Source organism: Pseudophryne corroboree, chromosome 7, assembly GCF_028390025.1.
Source record: "Pseudophryne corroboree isolate aPseCor3 chromosome 7, aPseCor3.hap2, whole genome shotgun sequence".
Classification (NCBI taxonomy): Eukaryota; Metazoa; Chordata; class Amphibia; order Anura; family Myobatrachidae; genus Pseudophryne; species Pseudophryne corroboree.
In genome coordinates this window covers 322188297-322213054 of record NC_086450.1, presented here as the reverse complement: position 1 = coordinate 322213054, position 24758 = coordinate 322188297, and the positions used below count along the sequence as shown (strand labels likewise).

The 24758-nt window shown below is 48.2% G+C and overlaps 1 protein-coding gene across 2 annotated transcripts in view; it reads right to left on the bottom strand.

Moving 5' to 3' along the window:
* Positions 1-18124, bottom strand: part of NAGA (alpha-N-acetylgalactosaminidase) — a 101411-nt gene extending 83287 nt beyond the window's left edge. Inside the window, exon 1 of one of the 2 annotated variants that reach the window (XM_063934311.1) lies at positions 18005-18124. The gene's annotated coding sequence lies outside the window, so the exon portion shown is untranslated. Of the gene's footprint in view, positions 1-14149; positions 14267-18004 lie in introns of those variants that run through there. The other variant, XM_063934310.1, reaches the window with a different exon arrangement.
* Between the last annotated feature and the right edge of the window lie 6634 nt (positions 18125-24758).

Genomic DNA, 24758 nt, shown 5'->3' with positions numbered 1-24758 from the left:
ATGCGACCCGGACCATTTGTCCAGCAGGTCCCACTGGAAAGTTCTTGCGTGGAATCTGCCGAATGGGATTGCTTCGTAGGAAGCCACCATTTTACCCAGAACCCTTGTGCATTGATGCACTGAGAGTTGGCTCGGTTTTAGGAGGTTCCTGACTAGCTCGGATAACTCCCTGGCTTTCTCCTCCGGGAGAAACACCTTTTTCTGGACTGTGTCCAGGATCATCCCTAGGAACAGAAGACGAGTCGTCGGAACCAGCTGCGATTTTGGAATATTGAGAATCCAATCGTGCTGCCGCAACACTACCTGAGATAGTGCTACACCGACCTCCAACTGTTCCCTGGATCTTACCCTTATCAGGGAATCGTCCAAGTAAGGGATAACTAAAATTCCCTTCCTTCGAAGGAATATCATCATTTCGGCCATTACCTTGGTAAAGACTCGGGGTGCCGTGGACCATCCATACGGCAGCGTCTGAACTGATAGTGACAGTTCTGTACCATAAACCTGAGGTACCCTTGGTGAGAAGGGTAAATTGGGACATGAAGGTAAGCATCCTTGATGTCTCGAGACATCATGTAGTCCCCTTCTTCCAGGTTCGCAATCACTGCTCTGAGTGACTCAATCTTGAATTTGAACCTCTGTATGTAAGTGTTCAAAGATTTTAGATTTAGAATCGGTCTCACCGAGCCGTCCGGCTTCGGTACCACAACAGTGTGGAATAATACCCCGTTCCCTGTTGCAAGAGGGGTACCTTGATTATCACCTGCTGGGAATACAGCTTGTGAATGGCTTCCAAAACTGTCTCCCTGTCAGAAGGAGACATCGGTAAAGCCGACTTTAGGAAACGGCGAGGGGGAGACGTCTCGAATTCCAATTTGTACCCCTGAGATATCACCTGAAGGATCCAGGGGTCTACTTGCGAGTGAGCCCACTGCGCGCTGAAATTCATTGAGACGGGCCCCCCACCGTGCCTGATTCTGCTTGTAAAGCCCCAGCGTCATACTGAGGGCTTGGCAGAGGCGGGAGAGGGTTTCTGTTCCTGGGAACTGGCTGATTTCTGCAGCCTTTTTCCTCTCCCTCTGTCACGGGGCAGAAATGAGGAACCTTTTGCCCGCTTGTCCACGAAAAGACTGCGCCTGATAATACGGCGTCTTCTCATGTTGAGAGGCGACCTGGGGTACAAACGTGGATTTCCCAGCTGTTGCCGTGGCCACCAGGTCTGAAAGACCGACCCCAAATAACTCCTCCCCTTAATAAGGCAATACTTTTCACTAAGCAGCTCAGGAGAGCCACCTAGTGTGCACCCTTCTCGTTCGGGCACAAAAATCTAACTGAGGCTTGGAGGAGGGTCATAGAGGGAGGAGCCAGTGCACACCAGGTAGTTCTAAAGCTTTACTTTTGTGCCCAGTCTCCTGCGGAGCCGCTATTCCCCATGGTCCTTACGGAGTCCCCAGCATCCACTTAGGACGTTAGAGAAAATAGTAATTCATAATACTGTGTATGTGCCCACTTTGCCAGCGTATTTCATGCCCAATCCAGTGTTGGGCAAGACAATATCCATGTGGGTCATATGCAAGTGACCCGACTCAGTTGATTTCAGGTGTCAAATTTGTTGCCCGAGACTCGTTACCCCTTGCAAAACTACAGCTACTTATTCAAAATAGTAATTCATAATACTGTGTATGTGCCCACCTTGCCAGCGTATTTCATAGCCAAACCAGTGTTGTGCAATGCAAAATCCATGTGGGTCATATGCAAGTGACCCGACTCTATTGATTTCAGGTGTCAAAATTGTTGCCCGAGACTCGCTAACCCTTGCTAAACTACAGCTACTTATTCATAATGGAAAATAAGATTTTACTCACCGGTAAATCTATTTCTCGTAGTCCGTAGTGGATGCTGGGAACTCCGAAAGGACCATGGGGAATAGCGGCTCCGCAGGAGACTGGGCACAACTAAAAGAAAGCTTTTAGACTACCTGGTGTGCACTGGCTCCTCCCACTATGACCCTCCTCCAAGCCTCAGTTAGGATACTGTGCCCGGAAGAGCTGACACAATAAGGAAGGATTTTGAATCCCGGGTAAGACTCATACCAGCCACACCAATCACACCGTATAACTCGTGATACCATATCCAGTTAACAGTATGAAACATAACTGAGCCTCTCAACAGATGGCTCATAACAATAACCCTTTAGTTAACAATAACTATATACAAGTATTGCAGACAATCCGCACTTGGGATGGGCGCCCAGCATACACTACGGACTACGAGAAATAGATTTACCGGTGAGTAAAATCTTATTTTCTCTAACGTCCTAGTGGATGCTGGGAACTCCGAAAGGACCATGGGGATTATACCAAAGCTCCCAAACGGGCGGGAGAGTGCGGATGACTCTGCAGCACCGAATGAGAGAACTCAAGGTCCTCCTCAGCCACGGTATCAAATTTGTAGAATTTAGCAAACGTGTTTGCCCCTGACCAAGTTGCAGCTCGGCAAAGTTGTAAAGCCGAGACCCCTCGGGCAGCCGCCCAAGATGAGCCCACTTTCCTCGTGGAATGGGCTTTTACTGATTTAGGATGTGGCAATCCAGCCGCAGAATGCTCCAGCTGAATTGTGCTACAAATTCAGCGAGCAATAGTCTGCTTAGAAGCAGGAGCACCTATTTTGTTGGGTGCCTACAGGATAAAAAGCGAGTCAGTTTTCCTGACTCCAGCCGTCCTGGAAATATAATTTTTTAAGGCCCTGACTACGTCCAGTAACTTGGAATCTTCCAAGTCCCTAGTAGCCGCAGGCACTACAATAGGTTGGTTCAAGTGAAAAGCTGATACCACCTTAGGGAGAAACTGGGGACGAGTCCTCAATTCTGCCCTATCCATATGGAAAATCAGATAAGGGCTTTTACATGACAAAGCCGCCCATTCTGACACACGCCTGGCCGAAGCCAAGGCCAATAACATGACCACTTTCCACGTGAGATATTTCAAATCCACAGTTTTAAGTGGCTCAAACCAATGTGATTTTAGGAAACTCAACACCACGTTGAGATCCCAAAGTGCCACAGGAGGCACAAAAGGGGGCTGAATATGAAGCACTCCCTTTACAAATGTCTGAACTCCAGGCAGTGAAGCCAGTTCTTTCTGGAAGAAAATCGACAGAGCCGAAATCTGGACCTTAATGGAACCCAAGTTTAGGCCCATAGTCACTCCTGACTGTAGGAAGTGCAGAAAACGACCCAGCTGAAATTCCTCTGTTGGGGCCTTCCTGGCCTCACACCACGCAACATATTTTCGCCAAATACGGTGATAATGGTTTGCGGTTACTTCTTTCCTGGCTTTTATCAGCGTAGGAATGACTTCCTCCGGAATGCCCTTTTCCTTTAGGATCCGGAATTCAACCGCCATGCCGTCAAACGCAGCCGCGGTAAGTCTTGGAACAGACAGGGCCCCTGCTGTAGCAGATCCTGTCTGAGCGGTAGAGGCCATGGGTCCTCTGATATCATTTCTTGAAGTTCTGGGTACCAAGCTCTTCTTGGCCCATCCGGAACCACAAGTATCGTTCTTACTCCTCGTTTTCTTATTATTCTCAGTACCTTTGGTATGAGAGGCAGAGGAGGGAATACATAAACCGACTGGTACACCCACGGTGTCACTAGAGCGTCCACAGCTATTGCCTGAGGGTCCCTTGACCTGGCGCAATATCTAGTTTTTTGTTTAGGCGGGACGCCATCATGTCCACCTGTGGCCTTTCCCAACGGTTTACCAACAGTTGGCAGACTTCTGGATGAAGTCCCCACTCTCCCGGGTGTAGGTTGTGTCTGCTGAGGAAGTCTGCTTCCCAGTTGTCCACTCCCGGAATGAACACTGCTGACAGTGCTAAGACGTGATTTTCCGCCCATCGGAGAATCCTTGTTGCTTCAGCCATCGCCATCCTGCTTCTTGTGCCGCCCTGTCGGTTTATATGGGCGACTGCCGTGATGTTGTCTGATTGGATCAGTACCGGCTGGTTTTGAAGCAGAGGCCTTGCCAGACTTAGGGCATTGTAAATTGCCCTCAGTTCCAGAATATTTATGTGTAGGGACGACTCCTGACTTGACCAAAGTCCTTGGAAATTTCTTCCCTGTGTGACTGCCCCCCAGCCTCGAAGGCTGGCATCCGTGGTTACCAGGACCCAGTCCTGTATGCCGAATCTGCGGCCCTCTTGAAGATGAGCACTCTGCAGCCACCACAGTAGAGATACCCTGGTCCTTGGAGACAGGGTTATCAGCCGATGCATCTGAAGATGCGATCCCGACCACTTGTCCAAGAGGTCCCACTGAAAGGTTCTTGCATGGAACCTGCCGAATGGAATTTTGCTTCGTAAGAAGCTACCATTTTTCCCAGGACTCGTGTGCAGTGATGCACCGATACCTGTTTTTGTTTCAAGAGGTCTCTGACTAGAGATGACAGCTCCTTGGCTTTCTCCCGCGGGAGAAACACTTTTTTCTGCTCTGTGTCCAGAACCATCCCCAGGAACAGTAGGCGTGTGGTAGGAACCAGCTGTGACTTTGGAATGTATAGAATCCATCCGTGCTGTTGTAGCACTTCCCGAGATAGTGCTACTCCGACCAACAACTGCTCCTTGGACCTCGCCTTTATAAGGAGATCGTCCAAGTACGGGATAATTAAAACTCCCTTTTTCGAAGGAGTATCATCATTTCTGCCATTACCTTGGTAAAGACCCTCGGTGCCGTGGACAGTCCAAACGGCAGTGTTTGGAATTGGTAATGGCAATCCTGTACCACAAATCGGAGGTACTCCTGGTGAGGATGGTAAATGGGGACATGTAACTAAGCCTCCTTGATGTCCAGGGATACCATGTAATCCCCCTCCTCCAGGCTTGCAATAACCGCCCTGAGCGATTCCATCTTGAACTTGAATATTTTTATGTATGTGTTCAAGGATTTCAAATTTAAAATAAGAATTTACTTACCGATAATTCTATTTCTCGTAGTCCGTAGTGGATGCTGGGAACTCCGTAAGGACCATGGGGAATAGCGGCTCCGCAGGAGACTGGGCACAAAAGTAAAGCTTTAGGACTACCTGGTGTGCACTGGCTCCTCCCCCTATGACCCTCCTCCAAGCCTCAGTTAGGATACTGTGCCCGGACGAGCGTACACAATAAGGAAGGATTTTGAATCCCGGGTAAGACTCATACCAGCCACACCAATCACACTGTACAACCTGTGATCTGAACCCAGTTAACAGCATGATAACAGAGGAGCCTCTGAAAAGATGGCTCGCAACAATAATAACCCGATTTTTGTAACAATAACTATGTACAAGTATTGCAGACAATTCGCACTTGGGATGGGCGCCCAGCATCCACTACGGACTACGAGAAATAGAATTATCGGTAAGTAAATTCTTATTTTCTCTGACGTCCTAGTGGATGCTGGGAACTCCGTAAGGACCATGGGGATTATACCAAAGCTCCCAAACGGGCGGGAGAGTGCGGATGACTCTGCAGCACCGAATGAGAGAACTCCAGGTCCTCCTCAGCCAGGGTATCAAATTTGTAGAATTTAGCAAACGTGTTTGCCCCTGACCAAGTAGCTGCTCGGCAAAGTTGTAAAGCCGAGACCCCTCGGGCAGCCGCCCAAGATGAGCCCACCTTCCTTGTGGAATGGGCTTTTACAGATTTTGGCTGTGGCAGGCCTGCCACAGAATGTGCAAGCTGAATTGTACTACAAATCCAACGAGCAATAGTCTGCTTAGAAGCAGGAGCACCCAGCTTGTTGGGTGCATACAGGATAAACAGCGAGTCAGATTTTCTGACTCCAGCCGTCCTGGAAACATATATTTTCAGGGCCCTGACTACGTCCAGCAACTTGGAGTCCTCCAAGTCCCTAGTAGCCGCAGGTACCACAATAGGCTGGTTCAAGTGAAACGCTGAAACCACCTTAGGGAGAAATTGAGGACGAGTCCTCAATTCTGCCCTGTCCGTATGAAAAATTAGGTAAGGGCTTTTATAGGATAAAGCCGCCAATTCTGAGACACGCCTGGCTGAAGCAAGGGCCAACAGCATTACCACTTTCCATGTGAGATATTTTAAGTCCACAGTGGTGAGTGGTTCAAACCAATGTGATTTTAGGAACCCCAAAACTACATTGAGATCCCAAGGTGCCACTGGAGGCACAAAAGGAGGCTGTATATGCAGTACCCCCTTGACAAACGTCTGAACTTCAGGTACTGAAGCCAGTTCTTTCTGGAAGAAAATCGACAGGGCCGAAATTTGAACCTTAATGGACCCTAATTTTAGGCCCATAGACAGTCCTGTTTGCAGGAAATGCAGGAAACGACCCAGTTGAAATTCCTCTGTAGGGGCCTTCCTGGCCTCGCACCACGCAACATATTTACGCCAAATACGGTGATAATGCTGTACGGTTACATCCTTCCTGGCTTTGATCAGGGTAGGGATGACTTCATCCGGAATGCCTTTTTCCTTCAGGATCCGGCGTTCAACCGCCATGCCGTCAAACGCAGCCGCGGTAAGTCTTGGAACAGACAGGGTCCCTGCTGGAGCAGGTCCCTTCTTAGAGGTAGAGGCCACGGGTCCTCTGTGAGCATCTCTTGAAGTTCCGGGTACCAAGTCCTTCTTGGCCAATCCGGAGCCACGAGTATAGTCCTGTCTCCTCTCCTTATTATGATTCTCAGTACCTTGGGTATGAGAGGCAGAGGAGGGAACACATACACTGACTGGTACACCCACGGTGTTACCAGAGCGTCCACAGCTATTGCCTGAGGGTCCCTTGACCTGGCGCAATACCTGTCTAGTTTTTTGTTGAGGCGGGACGCCATCATGATCACCTTTGGTTTTTCCCAACGGTTCACAATCATGTGGAAGACTTCTGGGTGAAGTCCCCACTCTCCCGGGTGGAGGTCGTGTCTGCTGAGGAAGTCTGCTTCCCAGTTGTCCACTCCCGGAATGAACACTGCTGACAGTGCTATCACATGATTTTCCGCCCAGCGAAGAATCCTTGCAACTTCTGCCATTGCCCTCCTGCTTCTTGTGCCGCCCTGTCTGTTTACGTGGGCGACTGCCGTGATGTTGTCTGACTGGATCAGCACCGGCTGACCTTGAAGCAGAGGTCTTGCTAGGCTTAGAGCATTGTAGATGGCCCTTAGCTCCAGGATATTTATGTGAAGTGATGTCTCCAGGCTTGACCACAAGCCCTGGAAATTTCTTCCCTGTGTGACTGCTCCCCAGCCTCTCAGGCTGGCATCCGTGGTCACCAGGACCCAGTCCTGAATGCCGAATCTGCGGCCCTCTAGAAGATGAGCACTCTGCAACCACTACAGGAGAGACACCCTTGTCCTTGGTGACAAGATTATCCGCTGATGCATCTGAAGATGCGACCCGGACCATTTGTCTAGCAGATCCCACTGGAAGGTTCTTGCGTGGAATCTGCCGAATGGGATTGCTTCGTAAGAAGCCACCATCTTTCCCAGGACCCTTGTGCATTGATGCACTGAGACTTGGCCTGGTTTTAGGAGATTTCTGACTAGTTCGGATAACTCCCTGGCTTTCTCCTCCGGGAGAAACACCTTTTTCTGGACTGTGTCCAGGATCATCCCTAGGAATAGAAGTCGTGTCGTCGGGATCAGCTGCGATTTTGGAATATTGAGAATCCAACCGTGCTGGCGCAGCACTATCTGAGATAGTGCTACTCCGACTTCCAACTGTTCCCTGGATCTTGCCCTTATCAGGAGATCGTCCAAGTAAGGGATAACTAAAACTCCCTTCCTTCGAAGGAGTATCATCATTTCGGCCATTACCTTGGTAAAGACCCGGGGTGCCGTGGACAATCCAAACGGCAGCGTCTGAAACTGATAGTGACAGTTCTGTACCACAAACCTGAGGTACCCTTGGTGAGAAGGGTAAATTGGGACATGTAGGTAAGCATCTTTGATGTCCAGAGACACCATATAGTCCCCTTCTTCCAGGTTTGCAATCACTGCTCTGAGTGACTCCATCTTGAATTTGAACCTTTGTATGTAAGTGTTCAAGGATTTTAGGTTTAAAATTGGTCTCACCGAGCCGTCCGGCTTCGGTACCACAAATAGTGTGGAATAGTACCCCTTTCCGTGTTGTAGGAGGGGTACCTTGATTATCACCTGCTGGGAATATAGCTTGTGAATGGCTTCCAATACTGCCTCCCTGTCTGAGGGAGACGTCGGTAAAGCAGACTTTAGAAAACGGCGAGGGGGAGACGTCTCGAATTCCAATTTGTACCCCTGAGATACCACCTGAAGGATCCAGGGGTCCACTTGCGAGTGGGCCCACTGCGCACTGAACTTCTTGAGACGGGCCCCCACCGTGCCTGAGTCCGCTTGTAAAGCCCCAGCGTCATGCTGAGGACTTTGCGGAGGCGGGAGAGGGCTTTTGTTCCTGGGAACTGGCTGTTTGTTGCAGCCTTTTTCCTCTCCCTCTGCCACGGGGCAGAAATGAGGCGCCTTTTGCCCGCTTGCCCTTATGGGGCCGAAAGGACTGCGCCTGATAATACGGCGTCTTCTTAGGTTGAGAAGCTACCTGGGGTAAAAATGTGGATTTTCCAGCAGTTGCCGTGGCTACCAGGTCTGATAGACCTACCCCAAATAACTCCTCCCCCTTATAAGGCAATACTTCCATGTGCCTTTTAGAATCCGCATCACCTGACCACTGCCGCGTCCATAAACCTCTTCTTGCAGAAATGGACAGCGCGCTAACTCTTGATGCCAGTCGGCAAATATCCCTCTGTGCATCACGCATATATAGAAATGCATCCTTCAAATGCTCTATAGTCAGTAATATACTGTCCCTATCTAGGGTATCAATATTTTCAGTCAGGGAATCCGACCACGCCAGGCCCGCACTGCACATCCAGGCTGAGGCGATTGCTGGTCGCAGTATAACACCCGTGTGAGTGTATATACATTTTAGGATATTCTCCAGCTTTCTATCGGCAGGTTCCTTTAGGGCGGCCGTATCAGGAGAAGGTAGTGCTACCTGTTTAGACAAGCGTGTGAGCGCTTTATCCACCCTAGGGGGTGTTTCCCAACGTGCCCTATCCTCTGGCGGGAAAGGGTACGATGCCAATAACCTTTTAGGAATTATCAGTTTTTTATCGGGGGAAACCCACGCCTCATCACACACTTCATTTAATTCCTCGGATACAGGAAAAACTACAGGCAGTTTTTTCTCACCAAACATAATACCCTTTTTAGTGGTACTTGTATTATCAGAGATATGCAATACATTTTTTATTGCTTCAATCATGTAACGTGTGGCCCTAGTGGAAGTCACGTTTGTCTCCTCATCATCGACACTGGAGTCAGTATCCGTGTCTGTGTCTGCCATTTGAGGTAACGGGCGTTTTAAAGCCCCTGATGGCGTTTGAGACCCCTGGACAGGCACAAGCTGAGTAGCCGGCTGTCTCATGTCATCAACTGTCTGTCGTAAAGAGCTGACACTGTCACGCAATTCCTTCCATAAGCTCATCCACTCAGGTGTCGACTCCCTAGGGGGTGACAACTCTATAATAGGCAATTGCTCCGCCTCCATCTCATTTTCCTCCTCAAACATGTCGACACAATCAGACCGACACACCGCACACACACAGGGAATGCTCTGATAGAGGACAGGACCCCACTAGCCCTTTGGGGAGACAGAGGGAGAGTATGCCAGCACACACCAGAGCGCTATATATAGACAGGAATACCACTATAAAATGTGCTTTTCCCTTTATAGCTGCTGTTAGTATTAAAACTGCGCCAAATTAGTGCCCCCCTCTCTTTTTTACCCTTTTCTGTAGTGCAGGACTGCAGGGGAGAGTCAGGGAGACGTCCTTCCAGCGGAGCTGTGATGGAAAATGGCGCCCGTGTGCTGAGGAGATAGGCTCCGCCCCCTTCTCGGCGGCCTTTTCTCCCGCTTTTTGGTGAGTTCTGGCAGGGGTTAAAATACATCCATATAGCCCTGGGGGTTATATGTGGTGTATTTATGCCAGCCAAGGTGTTTACATTGCTGCTCAGGGCGCCCCCCCCATAGCGCCCTGCACCCTCAGTGACCGAAGTGTGAAGTGTGCCTGAGTAACAATGGCGCACAGCTGCAGTGCTGTGCGCTACTTGTTGAAGACTGATGTCTTCTGCCGCCGATTTTTCCGGACCTCTTCTTGCTTCTGGCTCTGTAAGGGGGCCGGCGGCGCGGCTCTGGGACCGAGCTCCGAGGCTGGGCCTGTGTTCGGTCCCTCTGGAGCTAATGGTGTCCAGTAGCCTAAGAAGCCCAAGCTGGCTGCAAGCAGGCAGGTTCGCTTCTTCTCCCCTTAGTCCCTCGATGCAGTGAGCCTGTTGCCAGCAGGTCTCACTGAAAATAAAAAACCTAAAACTAAACTTTCACTAAGAAGCTCAGGAGAGCCCCTAGTGTGCACCCTTCTCGGCCGGGCACAAAAATCTAACTGAGGCTTGGAGGAGGGTCATAGGGGGAGGAGCCAGTGCACACCAGGTAGTCCTAAAGCTTTACTTTTGTGCCCAGTCTCCTGCGGAGCCGCTATTCCCCATGATCCTTACGGAGTTCCCAGCATCCACTAGGACGTCAGAGAAAATGGGTCTCACCGAACCGTCCGGTTTCGGTACCACAAACAGTGTGGAATAGTAACCCCGTCCTTGTTGAAGTAGGGGCACCTTGACTATCCCCTGCTGGGAATACAGCTTGTGAATTTCCTCTAGCACAGCCTCCCTGCCTGAGGGAGTTGTCGGCAAGGCAGATTTGAGGAAACGGCGGGGGGGAGACACCTCGAATTCCAGCTTGTACCCCTGAGATACTACTTGAAGGATCCAGGGATCCACCTGTGAGCGAGCCCACTGATCGCTGAAATTTTTGAGGCGGCCCCCCACCGTACCTGGCTACGCCTGTGGAGTCCCCGCGTCATGCGGTGGACTCAGAGGAAGCGGGGGAAGAATTTTGATTCTGGGAACTGGCTGACTGGTGCATCTTTTTCCCTCTTCCCTCATCTCTGTGCAGAAAGGAAGCGCCTTTGACCCGCTTGCTTTTCTGAAGCCGAAAGGACTGTACCTGATAATACAGTGCTTTCTTAGGCTGTGAGGAAACCCGAGGAAAAAATGTTTTCTTCCCAGCTGTTGCTGTGGATACGAGGTCCCAGAGACCATCCCTAAACAATTCCTCACCCTTATAAGGCTCTATGTGCCTTTTAAAGTCAGCATCACCTGTCCAGTGTCGGGTCTCTAATACCCTCCTGACAGAATGGACATTGCATTAATTCTGGATGCCAGCCGGCAAAATATCCCTCTGTGCATCCCTCATATATAAGACGACGTCTTATGTTCGCAAAATAGTATCCCTGTTTGACAGGGTTACAGACCACGCTGCAGCAGCACTATCTGCAGGTCTCAGTCTAGTACCTGAGTGTGTAAATACAGACTTCAGGATAGCCTCCTGCTTTTTATCAGCAGGTACCTTCAAAGTGGCCGTATCCTAAGACGGCAGTGCCACCTTTTTTGACAAACGTGTGAGCGCCTTATCCACCCTAGGGGATATCTCCCAGCGTAACTTATCCTCTGGCGGGAAAGGGTACGCCATCAGTAACTTTTTAGAAATTACCAGTTTCTTATCGGGGGAACCCACGCTTTTTCACACTTCATTCACTCATTTGATGGGGGAACAAAACACTGCCTGCTTTTTCTCCCCAAACATAAAACCCTTTTTTTGTGGTACTTGGGTTAATGTCAGAAATGTGTAACACATTTTTTATTGCCGGGATCATGTAACGGATGTTCCTAGTGGATTGTGTATATGTCTCAACCTCGTCGACACTGGAGTCAGACTCCGTGTCGACATCTGTGTCTGCCATCTGAGGGAGCGGGCGTTTTTGAGCCCCTGGTGGCCTTTGAGACGCCTGGGCAGGCGCGGGCTGAGAAGCCGGCTGTCCCATAGCTGTTACGTCATCCAGCCTTTTATGTAAGGAGTTGACACTGTCGGTTTATACCTTCCACCTATCCATCCACTCTGGTGTCGGCCCCACAGGGGGCGACATCACATTTATCGGCATCTGCTCTGCCATCACATAAGCCTCCTCATCAAACGTGTCGACACAGCCGTACCGACACACCGCACACACACAGGGAATGCTCTGACTGAGGACAGGACCCCACACAGCCCTTTGGGGAGACAGAGAGAGAGTATGCCAGAACACACCAGAGCGCTATATAATTTAGGGATTAACACTATATTGAGTGAATTTTTCCCAATAGCTGCTGGTATATACAATATTGCGCCTAAATTTAGTGCCCCCCCTCTCTTTTTAACCCTTTGAGCCTGCAAACTACAGGGGAGAGCCTGGGGAGCTGTCTTCCAGCTGCACTGTGAAGAGAAAATGGCACCAGTGTGCTGAGGGAGATAGCTCCGCCCCTTTTTCGCAGACTTTTCTCCCGCTTTTTTATGGATTCTGGCAGGGGTATTTATCACATATATAGCCTCTGGGGCTATATATTGTGATATATTTGCCAGCCAAGGTGTTTTTATTGCTGCTCAGGGCGCCCCCCCCCAGCGCCCTGCACCCTCAGTGACCGGAGTGTGAAGTGTGCATGAGGAGCAATGGCGCACAGCTGCAGTGCTGTGCGCTACCTTGGTGAAGACTGATGTCTTCTGCCGCCGATTTTCCGGACCTCTTCTTGCTTCTGGCTCTGTAAGGGGGACGGCGGCGCGGCTCCGGGAACGAACACCAAGGCCAGTTCCATGCGGTCGATCCCTCTGGAGCTAATGGTGTCCAGTAGCCTAAGAAGCCCAAGCTAGCTGCAAGCAGGTAGGTTCGCTTCTTCTCCCCTTAGTCCCTCGATGCAGTGAGCCTGTTGCCAGCAGGTCTCACTGTAAAATAAAAAACCTAAAATAAACTTTCTTTCTAGGAGCTCAGGAGAGCCCCTAGTGTGCATCCAGCTCGGCCGGGCACAGAAATCTAACTGAGGCTTGGAGGAGGGTCATAGTGGGAGGAGCCAGTGCACACCAGGTAGTCTAAAAGCTTTCTTTTAGTTGTGCCCAGTCTCCTGCGGAGCCGCTATTCCCCATGGTCCTTTCGGAGTTCCCAGCATCCACTAGGACGTTAGAGAAATGATAGTGTTAAGGTGCCCACTTGGGCAGCGTATTTCATGCCCAAACCAGTGTTGGGCAAGGCAAAATCCATGTGGGTCATATGCAAGTGACCCGACTCTATTGATTTCAGGTGTCAAAATTGTTGCCCGAGACTCGTTAACCCTTGCAAAACTACAGCTACTTATTCAAAATAGTAATTCATAATACTGTGTTTGTGCCCACCTTGCCAGCGTATTTCTTGGCCAAACCAGTGTTGGGCAAGGCAAAATCCATGTGGGTCATATGCAAGTGACCCGACTCTATTGATTTCAGGTGTCAAAATTGTTGCACGAGACTCGTTAACCCTTGCAAAACTACAGCTACTTATTCAAAATAGTAATTCATAATACTGTGTTTGTGCCCACTTGGCCAGCGTATTTCATGCCCAATCCAGTGTTGGGCAAGACAATATCCATGTGGGTCATATGCAAGTGACCCGACTCAGTTGATTTCAGGTGTCAAATTTGTTGCCCGAGACTCGTTAACCCTTGCAAAACTACAGCTACTTATTCAAAATGGTAAATTATAGTGTATGTGCCCACTTTGCCAGCGTATTTCATGCCCAAACCATCGTTGGGCAAGCCAAAATACAGGTGGGTCATATGAAAGGGACCCTACTCTGTGAATTTCAGGTGTCAAATTTGTTGCACAAGACTCATTAACCCTTGCAAAACTGAATGATCTGAATAAGAAGCTGGAGCTCGAATAAGAAGTGAATAAGAAGCTGGAGCTTGAATAAGAAGCTAACTTCAGCCTCGTGACATAAAGTCATATTTTAAAACCACAAAGTGAAAGAAAACACACACACACCTATCTGAACTGAAAGCTTGACATTAATTTGCAACCTAAAGCTGTACTGCTCAGACAGCAATACTAAACAAGTGTAAACTAGTACAGTAGATCTTTACTTCAAGGACTGCAAAAACAACACACATTGCACTACATAATGCATAAAACAAAAGATGTTAGCAGCTATGATTCTGAAACCAACCTGTGTTCACCACTCTCTGCTGCTGCAAGTCCTAATGGAACAAAATAGTTTGCAGGAAACAGGAACTGAATGGAGAGATCACAAGACTGCTGTGTGCACTGTGCACTTCCTATGCTCACATGCATTGCTTTTGTTTTGTGTGATGTTACGTTACACTATGTATCATTACTGCCATCTGCTGTACATTGTATATAATTATACTTATTTAACATGCTTGGAATTCTGTCCTTGGGGAAATCTTGTCATTTACTTATATCAGTGCCGTAACCAGATATTTTAGCGCCGTGTGCAAGAAACAGCATCGGCGCCCCCCCCCCCCCCCCTATATACAAATAAGCGACAGTCCGCAGGTGCACATCAAAAATACAGGTGTGTGGCTTCATGGGGAAGGGGCGTGGCCACAGAGCTCTCTTTTACACATTATGGCAGGCATAGCTCCCTTTTATACATTATAGCAGGCAGAGCCCCCTTTTACACAGTACAGCAGTCAGAGCTCACTTTTACACATTAGGCAAGTAGAGCTCCCTTTTACACATTACGGCAGGCAGAGACCCTTTTTTTTTTTTACACATTACGGCAGGCAGAGACCCTTTTTTTTTTTTTTTTTACACATTACAGCAGCAGAGTCAGGGGTGTATCTAGGGGTCCAAGTTCACCAGGAAAAGTAGGGAACTGACACCCCCCCATATTTTGCCAGGCAGACTAGCCAAGAAATAAAGCATGGGTAGAGAACACTATGTATGTATGTATATCTCCGATTACATTGAACAGCCCTAGGTGCCCTGTACACTTCTAGAAAAGTTTCATATACATCCACACTGGTGGCACTGACAAGTCTTGTCACAGCAATAAACACACTATACTAAGAGTATCCAAACACTATATATATATATATATATATATATATATATATATATATATGATTGGCCCCCCTCTCCTTTACTTTGTCAGGCAGATGTCACTTTCACTCACTCTCTGTCAATGGCAACCTCCTCCTGGCATTGCTGCTCAGCTCCTCCACTGCCCTTCTTCACAGGAAATGAAATGCAGACAGAGTGAGCAAGCGTAGCGTGACATCGTGTACAAAGACCAATTACCCATTGGTCTGAATGCCTGGGAGGCGGAGCTAAAAGGTAGGCTGTCACCTGCTCCCTTCAGAGGCAGAGGCTCCGTCCGGTGGGCGATGGGGGACAGGCGGCAGTGCGGGGGAGAAGACCGGGAAGGGGGAAGGGGAATGCCGCGCGGCAGCTCTGGCAGCAGCGCTGGACTCTTTAGTGATGTATCGACAGTGGCTGCGGCCGTGTATGGGCAGGGGGGTGCTGCCGATGGTGCGCCTTCAGTGCATGTGCGCTGTGGGCAAGGCACAATCGGCACACACCTAGTTACGGCCCTGAGTTATATACATAAACTTTTATGGGGTCAGTTCATTTAGTCATAAGTGCAACTTGTACATCGTAGTTACAGTAGCCCCATACTTGGGGGAGGAGAAGGGGGCAAGATAAGGTGACATTACTGACATTTTCACACCTTTGCAACGACACTTTGCAACACTCACACGCAATTGAATCGAACCCTAATTATTCAGGTTTGAGAGAACAGGCACTTGCTGTACAAACAAATTAGGTGAGATCCTGTCAATTGTTTGAAATATGGTGAAAAACAAATATACAGCATATCTTACAATAGGAATCATTTAACATGGTTCTCTCATTATCCAGATGTTTCAGTACTGAACAAATGCAAATACAAGTCCTCCAATTATATATATATATATATATATATATATATATATGGGGCAAAAAAGTATTTGGACAGCCACCGACTGTGCAAGTTGAACCACTTAAAAAGATGAGAGAGGTCTATAATTTCCATTATAGGTACACTTCAACTGTGAGAGACAGAATCTGAAAAGAAAAAAAAACAGGAAATCACATTGTATGATTTTTAAACAATTTTCTAGTATATTCTTGTGGAAAATAAATATTTGGACACCTACCAAGCAGCAAGATTTCTGGCTCTCACAGACCTGTTACTTCTTCTTTAAGAAGCTCTTCTATCCTCCACTCATTACCTGTATTAATGGCACCTGTTTGAACTGGTTATCTGTATAAAAGACACCTGTCCACACCCTCAAACAGTCAGACTGCTACCTCTTCACCATGGCCATGACCAGAGAGCTGTCTAAGGACACCAGGGACAAAATTGTAGAGCTGCACAAGGCTGGGATGAGCTACTCGGAAATAGGCAAGCAGCTTGGTGAGATCAACTGTTGGCGCAATTATTAAAAAATGGAAGAAATACAAGATCACTGACAATCTCCCTCGACCTGGGGCTCCATGCAAGATCTCACCTCGTGGGGTATCAATGATCTTGAGAACGGTGAGGAATCAGCCCAGAACTACACGGGGGGACCTGGTCAATGACCTCAACAGAGCTGGGACCACAGTCACAAAGGTTACCATTAGTAACACATTACGTCGTCATGGATTGAAATCCTGCAACGCCCGAAAGGTCCCCCTACTTAAGCCAGCACATGTCCAGGCCCGTCTAAAGTTTGCCAGCGACCATCTGGATGATCCAGAGAAGGATTGGGAGAATGTAATGTGGTCAGATGAGAGCAAAATTAAAAATTTTGGTATAAAAACTTCACTCGCTGTGTTTGGAGGGAGAAGAATGATGAATGGCATCCCAAGAACACCATACCCACTGTGAGGCATGGGGGTGGAAACATCATGCTTTGGGGCTGCTTTCCTGCAAAGGGGACAGGACGACTGATCTGTATTAAGGAGAGGATGAATGGGGCCATGTATCGTGAGATTTTGGGCAAAAACCTCCTTCCCTCAGTAAGAGCATTGAAGATGGAACGTGGCTGGGTCTTCCAGCATGACAATGACACCAAACACACCACCCGGGCAACTAAGGAGTGGCTCTGTAAGAAGCATTTCAAGGTCCTGGAGTGGCCTAGCCAGTCTCCAGACCTCAACCCAATAGAAAATCTGTGGAGGGTGTTGAAAGTCCGTGTTGCCCGGCGACAGCCCCAAAACATGACAGATCTAGAGAAGATCTGCATGGAAGAGTGTGCCAAAATACCTGCTACAGTGTGTGCAAACCTGGTCAAGAACTACAGGAAACATTTGACCTCTGTAATTGCCAACCAAGGCCATATTACAAAGTATTGAGTTAATGCCCATACATACTTGCCGATAAAAGGAGCAATGTCGCTCATTTTCCCCCTCCCTGAGCGGCGTCGCTCATTTTATCGGCAAGTGTGTATGCCGCCAGCGATGACCGATGCGCGGCCCCGCAGGTCGGCAACGATCGTCGCTGTCGCCAGTGCATGCATGCAGGATCTGAACTGTCGTCCACGACCTGCATGCAGGGTTGGCGGAGGCGTGACGTTACTGAGCGATATGAACGGTCATATCGCTCAGTGTGTACAGTCGGCCGCCGACCGCCCGTCCCGGGAGGGGAAACATTAGACGACGTCGCTCACAGAGCGACATCGTCTAATGTGTATGGACCTTTAAACGTTTTGATTGTCCAAATATTTATTTTCCGCAAGAATATACAAATAAATTGTTTAAAAATCATACAATGTGATTTCATGTTTTTTTTTCTTTCAGATTCTGTACATATATAATGTACAAAATCCGGCACTCACAGAGGACAGCGTGACCTCACAGTAACTTGCTGGTGTCCCTTCCTAGGGGTGATGAGTCCCAGATGCAGAGCAGAACAAAAAAGGCGGCACTCCCAGACTTGTAAAGATTAAAGAACTTTAGTCAACGTTTCGCGGGGTCTCACCCCATCATCAGGATAACATGTGTCATACAAACTGAACAAATTTATACTCACCGTCCGTTCGTTCTCCCGCCCGTCACCGGCCGCTGCCCTGGGACCCGTCCGTGTACTTCCGGCTTCAGGTCGCTGACGTCAGCGGAAACAGGGAACCCACGGGACCTGCGCCGGGAGGGTCTGGGGGAAACAAACAGAACGAAGATGAGTCACCATGGCAACACATAACAACAATCATACAGTGCAAAAAATCAAAATAAGATGCAAGGACACACCTCGCAATTACAACATAGTGACAAAAAACATAGTGTACATCATGACTACATTAGTTTAAAAGCAACCTAATAGACATAAACAAATAAACACTGGAACAGAAATAGCAACAGCATAGACTTGTAAAAATCCGTAGCCTCCAATTCTTTTTTATTGTTTCTCTATCGTCCTAAGTGGATGCTGGGGTTCCTGAAAGGACCATGGGGAATAGCGGCTCCGCAGGAGACAGGGCACAAAAAAGTAAAGCTTTACTAGGTCAGGTGGTGTGCACTGGCTCCTCCCCCTATGACCCTCCTCCAGACTCCAGTTAGATTTTGTGCCCGAACGAGAAGGGTGCAATCTAGGTGGCTCTCCTAAAGAGCTGCTTAGAGAAAGTTTAGTTTAGGTTTTTTTCTTTACAGTGAGTCCTGCTGGCAACAGGATCACTGCAAGAGACGTTACATTTAGCTGATACTACAGATACCGTAAAACAGGGTATTATGTATGGTGTGAAAAAACTACAAACAGTTTTTCCTGAATCAGAAGAATTAAATGACGTGTGTGATGAAGCGTGGGTTGCTCCTGATAAAAAGTTGATAATTTCAAAAAAGTTATTGGCATTATACCCTTTCCCGCCAGAGGTTAGGGCGCGCTGGGAAACACCCCCTAAGGTGGACAAGGCGCTCACACGCTTATCCAAACAAGTGGCGTTACCCTCTCCTGAGACGGCCGCACTTAAGGATCCATCAGATAGAAAGATGGAAGTTATTCAAAAGAATATATACACACATGCAGGTGTTATACTACGACCAGCTATAGCAACTGCCTGGATGTGCAGTGCTGGAGTAGTTTGGTCAGAATCCCTGATTGAAAATATTGATACCCTAGATAGGGACAATGTTTTACTGTCGTTAGAACAAATAAAGGATGCATTTATCTATATGCGTGATGCACAGAGGGATATTTGCACACTGGCATCTCGGGTGAGTGCTATGTCCATTTCAGCCAGAAGAGCCTTATGGACACGACAGTGGACAGGCGATGCGGATTCAAAACGTCACATGGAGGTTTTGCCGTATAAAGGGGAGGAGTTATTTGGAGTTGGTCTATCAGACTTGGTGGCCACGGCTACTGCCGGGAAATCCACTTTTTTACCTCAAGTCACTCCCCAACAGAGAAAGGCACCGACCTTTCAACCGCAGCCTTTTCGCTCCTACAAAAATAAGAGAGCAAAGGGCTTGTCGTACCTGCCACGAGGCAGAGGAAGAGGGAAGAGACACCAACAGGCAGCTCCTTCCCAGGAACAGAAGCCCTCCCCGGCTCCTGCAAAAACCTCAGCATGACGCTGGGGCCTCTCAAGCGGACTCGGGGACAGTGGGGGGCCGTCTCAAAAATTACAGCGCGCAGTGGGCTCACTCGCAGGTAGACCCCTGGATCCTGCAGATAATATCTCAGGGGTACAGGTTGGAATTAGAGACGGATCCTCCTCATCGTTTCCTGAAGTCTGCCTTACCAACCGTCTCTTCCGAAAGGGAGAGGGTGTTGGAAGCCATTCACAAGCTGTACGCTCAGCAGGTGATAGTCAAAGTACCCCTATTACAACAAGGAAAGGGGTATTATTCCACTCTATTTGTGGTACCGAAGCCGGATGGCTCGGTAAGGCCTATTCTAAATCTGAAGTCCTTGAACCTCTACATAAAAAAGTTCAAGTTCAAGATGGAGTCACTCAGAGCAGTGATAGCGAACCTGGAAGAAGGGGACTTTATGGTATCCTTGGACATCAAGGATGCGTATCTACACGTTCCGATTTACCCCGCACACCAGGGGTACCTCAGGTTCATTGTTCAAAACTGTCACTATCAGTTTCAGACGCTGCCGTTCGGATTGTCCACGGCGCCTCGGGTCTTTACCAAGGTAATGGCCGAGATGATGATTCTTCTTCGAAGAAAAGGCGTATTAGTTATCCCATACTTGGACGATCTCCTAATAAGGGCAAGGTCCAGAGAACAGCTGGAGACAGCTTTAGCACTATCTCAAGAGGTGCTAAGACAACACGGGTGGATTCTGAATATTCCAAAATCCCATTTAATCCCGACAACTCGTCTGCTGTTCCTAGGAATGATTCTGGACACGGTTCAGAAAAAGGTTTTCCTTCCAGAGGAAAAAGCCAAGGAGTTATCCGATCTGGTCAGGAACCTCCTAAAACCAGGAAAAGTGTCAGTACATCAATGCACAAGAGTCCTGGGAAAAATGGTGGCTTCTTACGAAGCAATTCCATTCGGCAGATTCCATGCAAGAATATTCCAAAGGGATCTGTTGGACAAATGGTCAGGGTCGCATCTGCAGATGCACCTGCGAATAACCCTGTCACCAAAGACAAGGGTGTCACTTCTGTGGTGGTTGCAGAAGGCTCACCTATTAGAAGGCCGCAGATTCGGCATTCAGGATTGGATCCTGGTGACCACGGACGCCAGCCTGAGAGGCTGGGGAGCAGTCACACAAGGAAGAAACTTCCAGGGAGTATGGACGAGTCTGGAAAAGTCTCTTCACATAAACATTCTGGAACTAAGAGCAATCTACAATGCTCTAAGCCAGGCGGAACTTCTCCTGCAAGGAAAGCCGGTGTTGATTCAGTCGGACAACATCACGGCGGTCGCCCATGTAAACAGGCAGGGCGGCACAAGAAGCAGGAGTGCAATGGCAGAAGCTGCCAAGATTCTTCGCTGGGCGGAGAATCACGTGATAGCACTGTCAGCAGTGTTCATCCCGGGCGTGGACAACTGGGAAGCAGACTTCCTCAGCAGACACGATCTTCATCCGGGAGAGTGGGGTCTACATCCAGAAGTCTTCAACATGTTAATAGACCGTTGGGAAAGACCAATTGTAGACATGATGGCGTCTCGCCTCAACAAGAAACTGGACAAATATTGCGCCAGGTCAAGAGATCCACAGGCAATAGCTGTGGACGCACTGGTAACTCCTTGGGTGTACCAGTCAGTGTATGTGTTTCCTCCTCTGCCGCTCATACCAAAGGTATTGAAGATCATACGGCAAAGAAGAGTAAGAACAATACTAGTGGTTCCGGATTGGCCGAGAAGGACTTGGTATCCGGAACTTCAAGAGATGCTCACGGACGAACCGTGGCCTCTACCTCTGAGAAGGGACCTGCTACAGCAGGGTCCCTGTCTTTTTCAAGACTTACCGCGGCTGCGTTTGACGGCATGGCGGTTGAACGCCAGATCCTAAAAGGGAAAGGCATTCCAGAAGAAGTCATTCCTACCTTGATTAAGGCACGGAAGGAAGTCACCGTGAAACATTATCACCGCATTTGGCGAAAATATGTAGCGTGGTGCGAGGATCGGAGGGTTCCGACGGAGGAATTCCAACTGGGTCGTTTCCTACATTTCCTGCAATCAGGATTATCTATGGGTCTCAAATTGGGATCCATTAAGGTTCAAATTTCGGCCCTGTCAATATTCTTCCAAAAAGAATTGGCCTCTGTCCCTGAGGTCCAGACTTTTGTCAAGGGAGTACTGCATATACAGCCTCCTGTGGTGCCTCCGGTGGCACCGTGGGATCTAAATGTAGTTTTAGATTTCCTCAAATCCCATTGGTTTGAACCATTGAAAAAGGTGGATTTGAAATATCTCACATTGAAAGTGACTATGTTACTAGCCCTGGCCTCTGCCAGGAGAGTATCTGAATTGGCGGCTTTATCTTATAAAAGTCCTTATCTAATCTTCCATTCGGATAGGGCAGAACTGCGGACTCGTCCGCATTTTCTCCCTAAAGTGGTATCAGCATTTCATCTGAACCAACCTATTGTGGTGCCTGCGGCCACTAGCGACTTGGAGGACTCCAAGTTGTTGGACGTTGTCAGAGCCTTAAAAATATACATTGCAAGGACGGCTGGAGTCAGAAAATCTGACTCGCTGTTTATATTGTATGCACCCAACAAGTTGGGCGCACCTGCTTCTAAGCAGTCGATTGCTCGTTGGATTTGTAACACAATTCAACTTGCACATTCTGTGGCAGGCCTGCCACAGCCTAAAACTGTAAAAGCCCACTCCACAAGGAAGGTGGGCTCATCTTGGGCGGCTGCCCGAGGGGTCTCGGCATTACAACTCTGCCGAGCAGCTACGTGGTCGGGGGAGAACACGTTTGTAAAATTTTACAAATTTGATACCCTGGCAAAGGAGGACCTGGAGTTCTCTCATTCGGTGCTGCAGAGTCATCCGCACTCTCCCGCCCGTTTGGGAGCTTTGGTATAATCCCCATGGTCCTTTCAGGAACCCCAGCATCCACTTAGGACGATAGAGAAAATAAGAATTTACTTACCGATAATTCTATTTCTCGGAGTCCGTAGTGGATGCTGGGCGCCCATCCCAAGTGCGGATTATCTGCAATACTTGTACATAGTTATTGTTAACTAATTCGGGTTATTGTTAAGGAGCCATCTTTAAGAGGCCCTTTCTGTTGTCATACTGTTAACTGGGTTTAGATCACAAGTTGTACGGTGTGATTGGTGTGGCTGGTATGAGTCTTACCCGGGATTCAAAATGCCTCCCTTATTGTGTATGCTCGTCCGGGCACAGTACCTAACTGGAGTCTGGAGGAGGGTCATAGGGGGAGGAGCCAGTGCACACCACCTGACCTAGTAAAGCTTTACTTTTTTGTGCCCTGTCTCCTGCGGAGCCGCTATTCCCCATGGTCCTTTCAGGAACCCCAGCATCCACTACGGACTCCGAGAAATAGAATTATCGGTAAGTAAATTCTTATTTTTCTAGAGTTTGGGGGGAGTAGGAACCAACTTAATAGAGAGTTAATGGTTCTCTACTTCGCTGACAGGACACTGAGCTCCAGAGGGTACTGATCGCAAGCCCACGAGGCAACCGCTCACTCCCGCAGCACGACCGCCACCCCCTAACAGAGCCAGAAGATAGAAGAGTGGTGAGTACAGCGCCGGTGTCCCGGTTAGCGGGTCACCGGTGGAAAAGGCGGCACAAGGGTTGGAGCACAGCTCTGACAGGCTGCGCTCCTGGAACGCTCAGCAACATGCACATGTAGACACTTGAGGGGCGTCCTGAGCCAGTGCATTAACCCTACACTGGTCACACAGTTAACGGGCTAATCCCGCTGTTAACACACAAAATCCTCAGGCCAGTATAAAGAATAAGTGTGGGAAGCCGCGCGCCATTATAGGGGCGGGGCTTCCTCTCAGAGCGGATCCAGCACTCACCAGCGCCATTTTCTCCCTGTAGATCATAAAACAAGGACGCTGACAGGGAGCACTGCCCTCCACTTAACCTCTGCAGTACCAGGGTGTTATAGATAGGAGGGAGTGTGTTAAATGTAATAGTGTAACCTTACTTCCTTATTGGCGTGCCTCCACCCAAGCATACACACCCGGGCTCGCTTGGGAAAGCCTTCCTTTAGTAGGATAGGGGGTGTGGACGATTATATATCCAGTTGTGTAGTATAAGATAATTATAGATATACAGATTCCTCACCTTTTTTTTTTTTTACATCCAACCTTCATAGGATTCCTCTCTTATCTTCCAGGGCTCTTCCAACAAGAGAGATCGAATACTCAGTACCAGCTATAACAGGTAAGTAGTTTTATTTTAATATAATAATAAACAATTAATCTCTATTCAAAGGGCCTTCTGCAAAGAATATAATGCCCCGTTAAACTCTCCACATTACAATAACTTCGAAATCACATCCATAGATGCATGCAATACACAAAAATTACCTACCACAGTCTATATGACTATGGACCCGGGGTTTTATATAAAAAATTACCATATTACCTTTTACCTTCGGGGAATTTACACATGTATATTATGGTATGATAATATCGTAAGTGATCACTATGGTTAGCTCGCTGGACCGGCCAATATTCAATCAGTTAGCTGTAGTAAATGTTCTTACTAGAAATCCTGTCGTTGCTTTTAACGAGGGGAGTTGTGATGGGCAATCTTCTTCCCCTTTTTTCAATGCTCTCAGCCTAGAGTTGAACAAGCTTTCCTCAATTATTGTCATCTAAATCAAAGGTCAGTCTATGCAGCCTGGGCTCTATTGCTGACTCCTAACGGTGCAGTTAATTCAAAAGGGTAATAGCTTCAAAGATCTGACTCTACAGGCAATAGGTATCTACTGATGTTGACTCCGATATGGTCAGTACTTTCTACACTTGACCTGAGCCACTAGGTTAAATGCTATCAGCTTCTCACTTGTAATCGTATTCTCATCCTCGTTATACAGGATATTTCCTCGAAGTGTCTCCTAAATGTGTTTCAAGAGGAGTAGCGGGGATATAATCTCTTTACACTCTCAGTATATCAATAATAATTAGTTAAATAGTCTGGGCCTGAACTCAGAAACAATGCAATGTTCCAATTGCTGTCGTTATGTTTCAACAGTACCTCCAGCTATCATCAATATGTATCCACTCATTATCCCTTTATAAGGTCATGGGACTCACAAGGATACTTTATTATTAGTTATTGTACACACGTTGTCATAAATTACCTACACAGTACATTTCCCTGCTCGGACG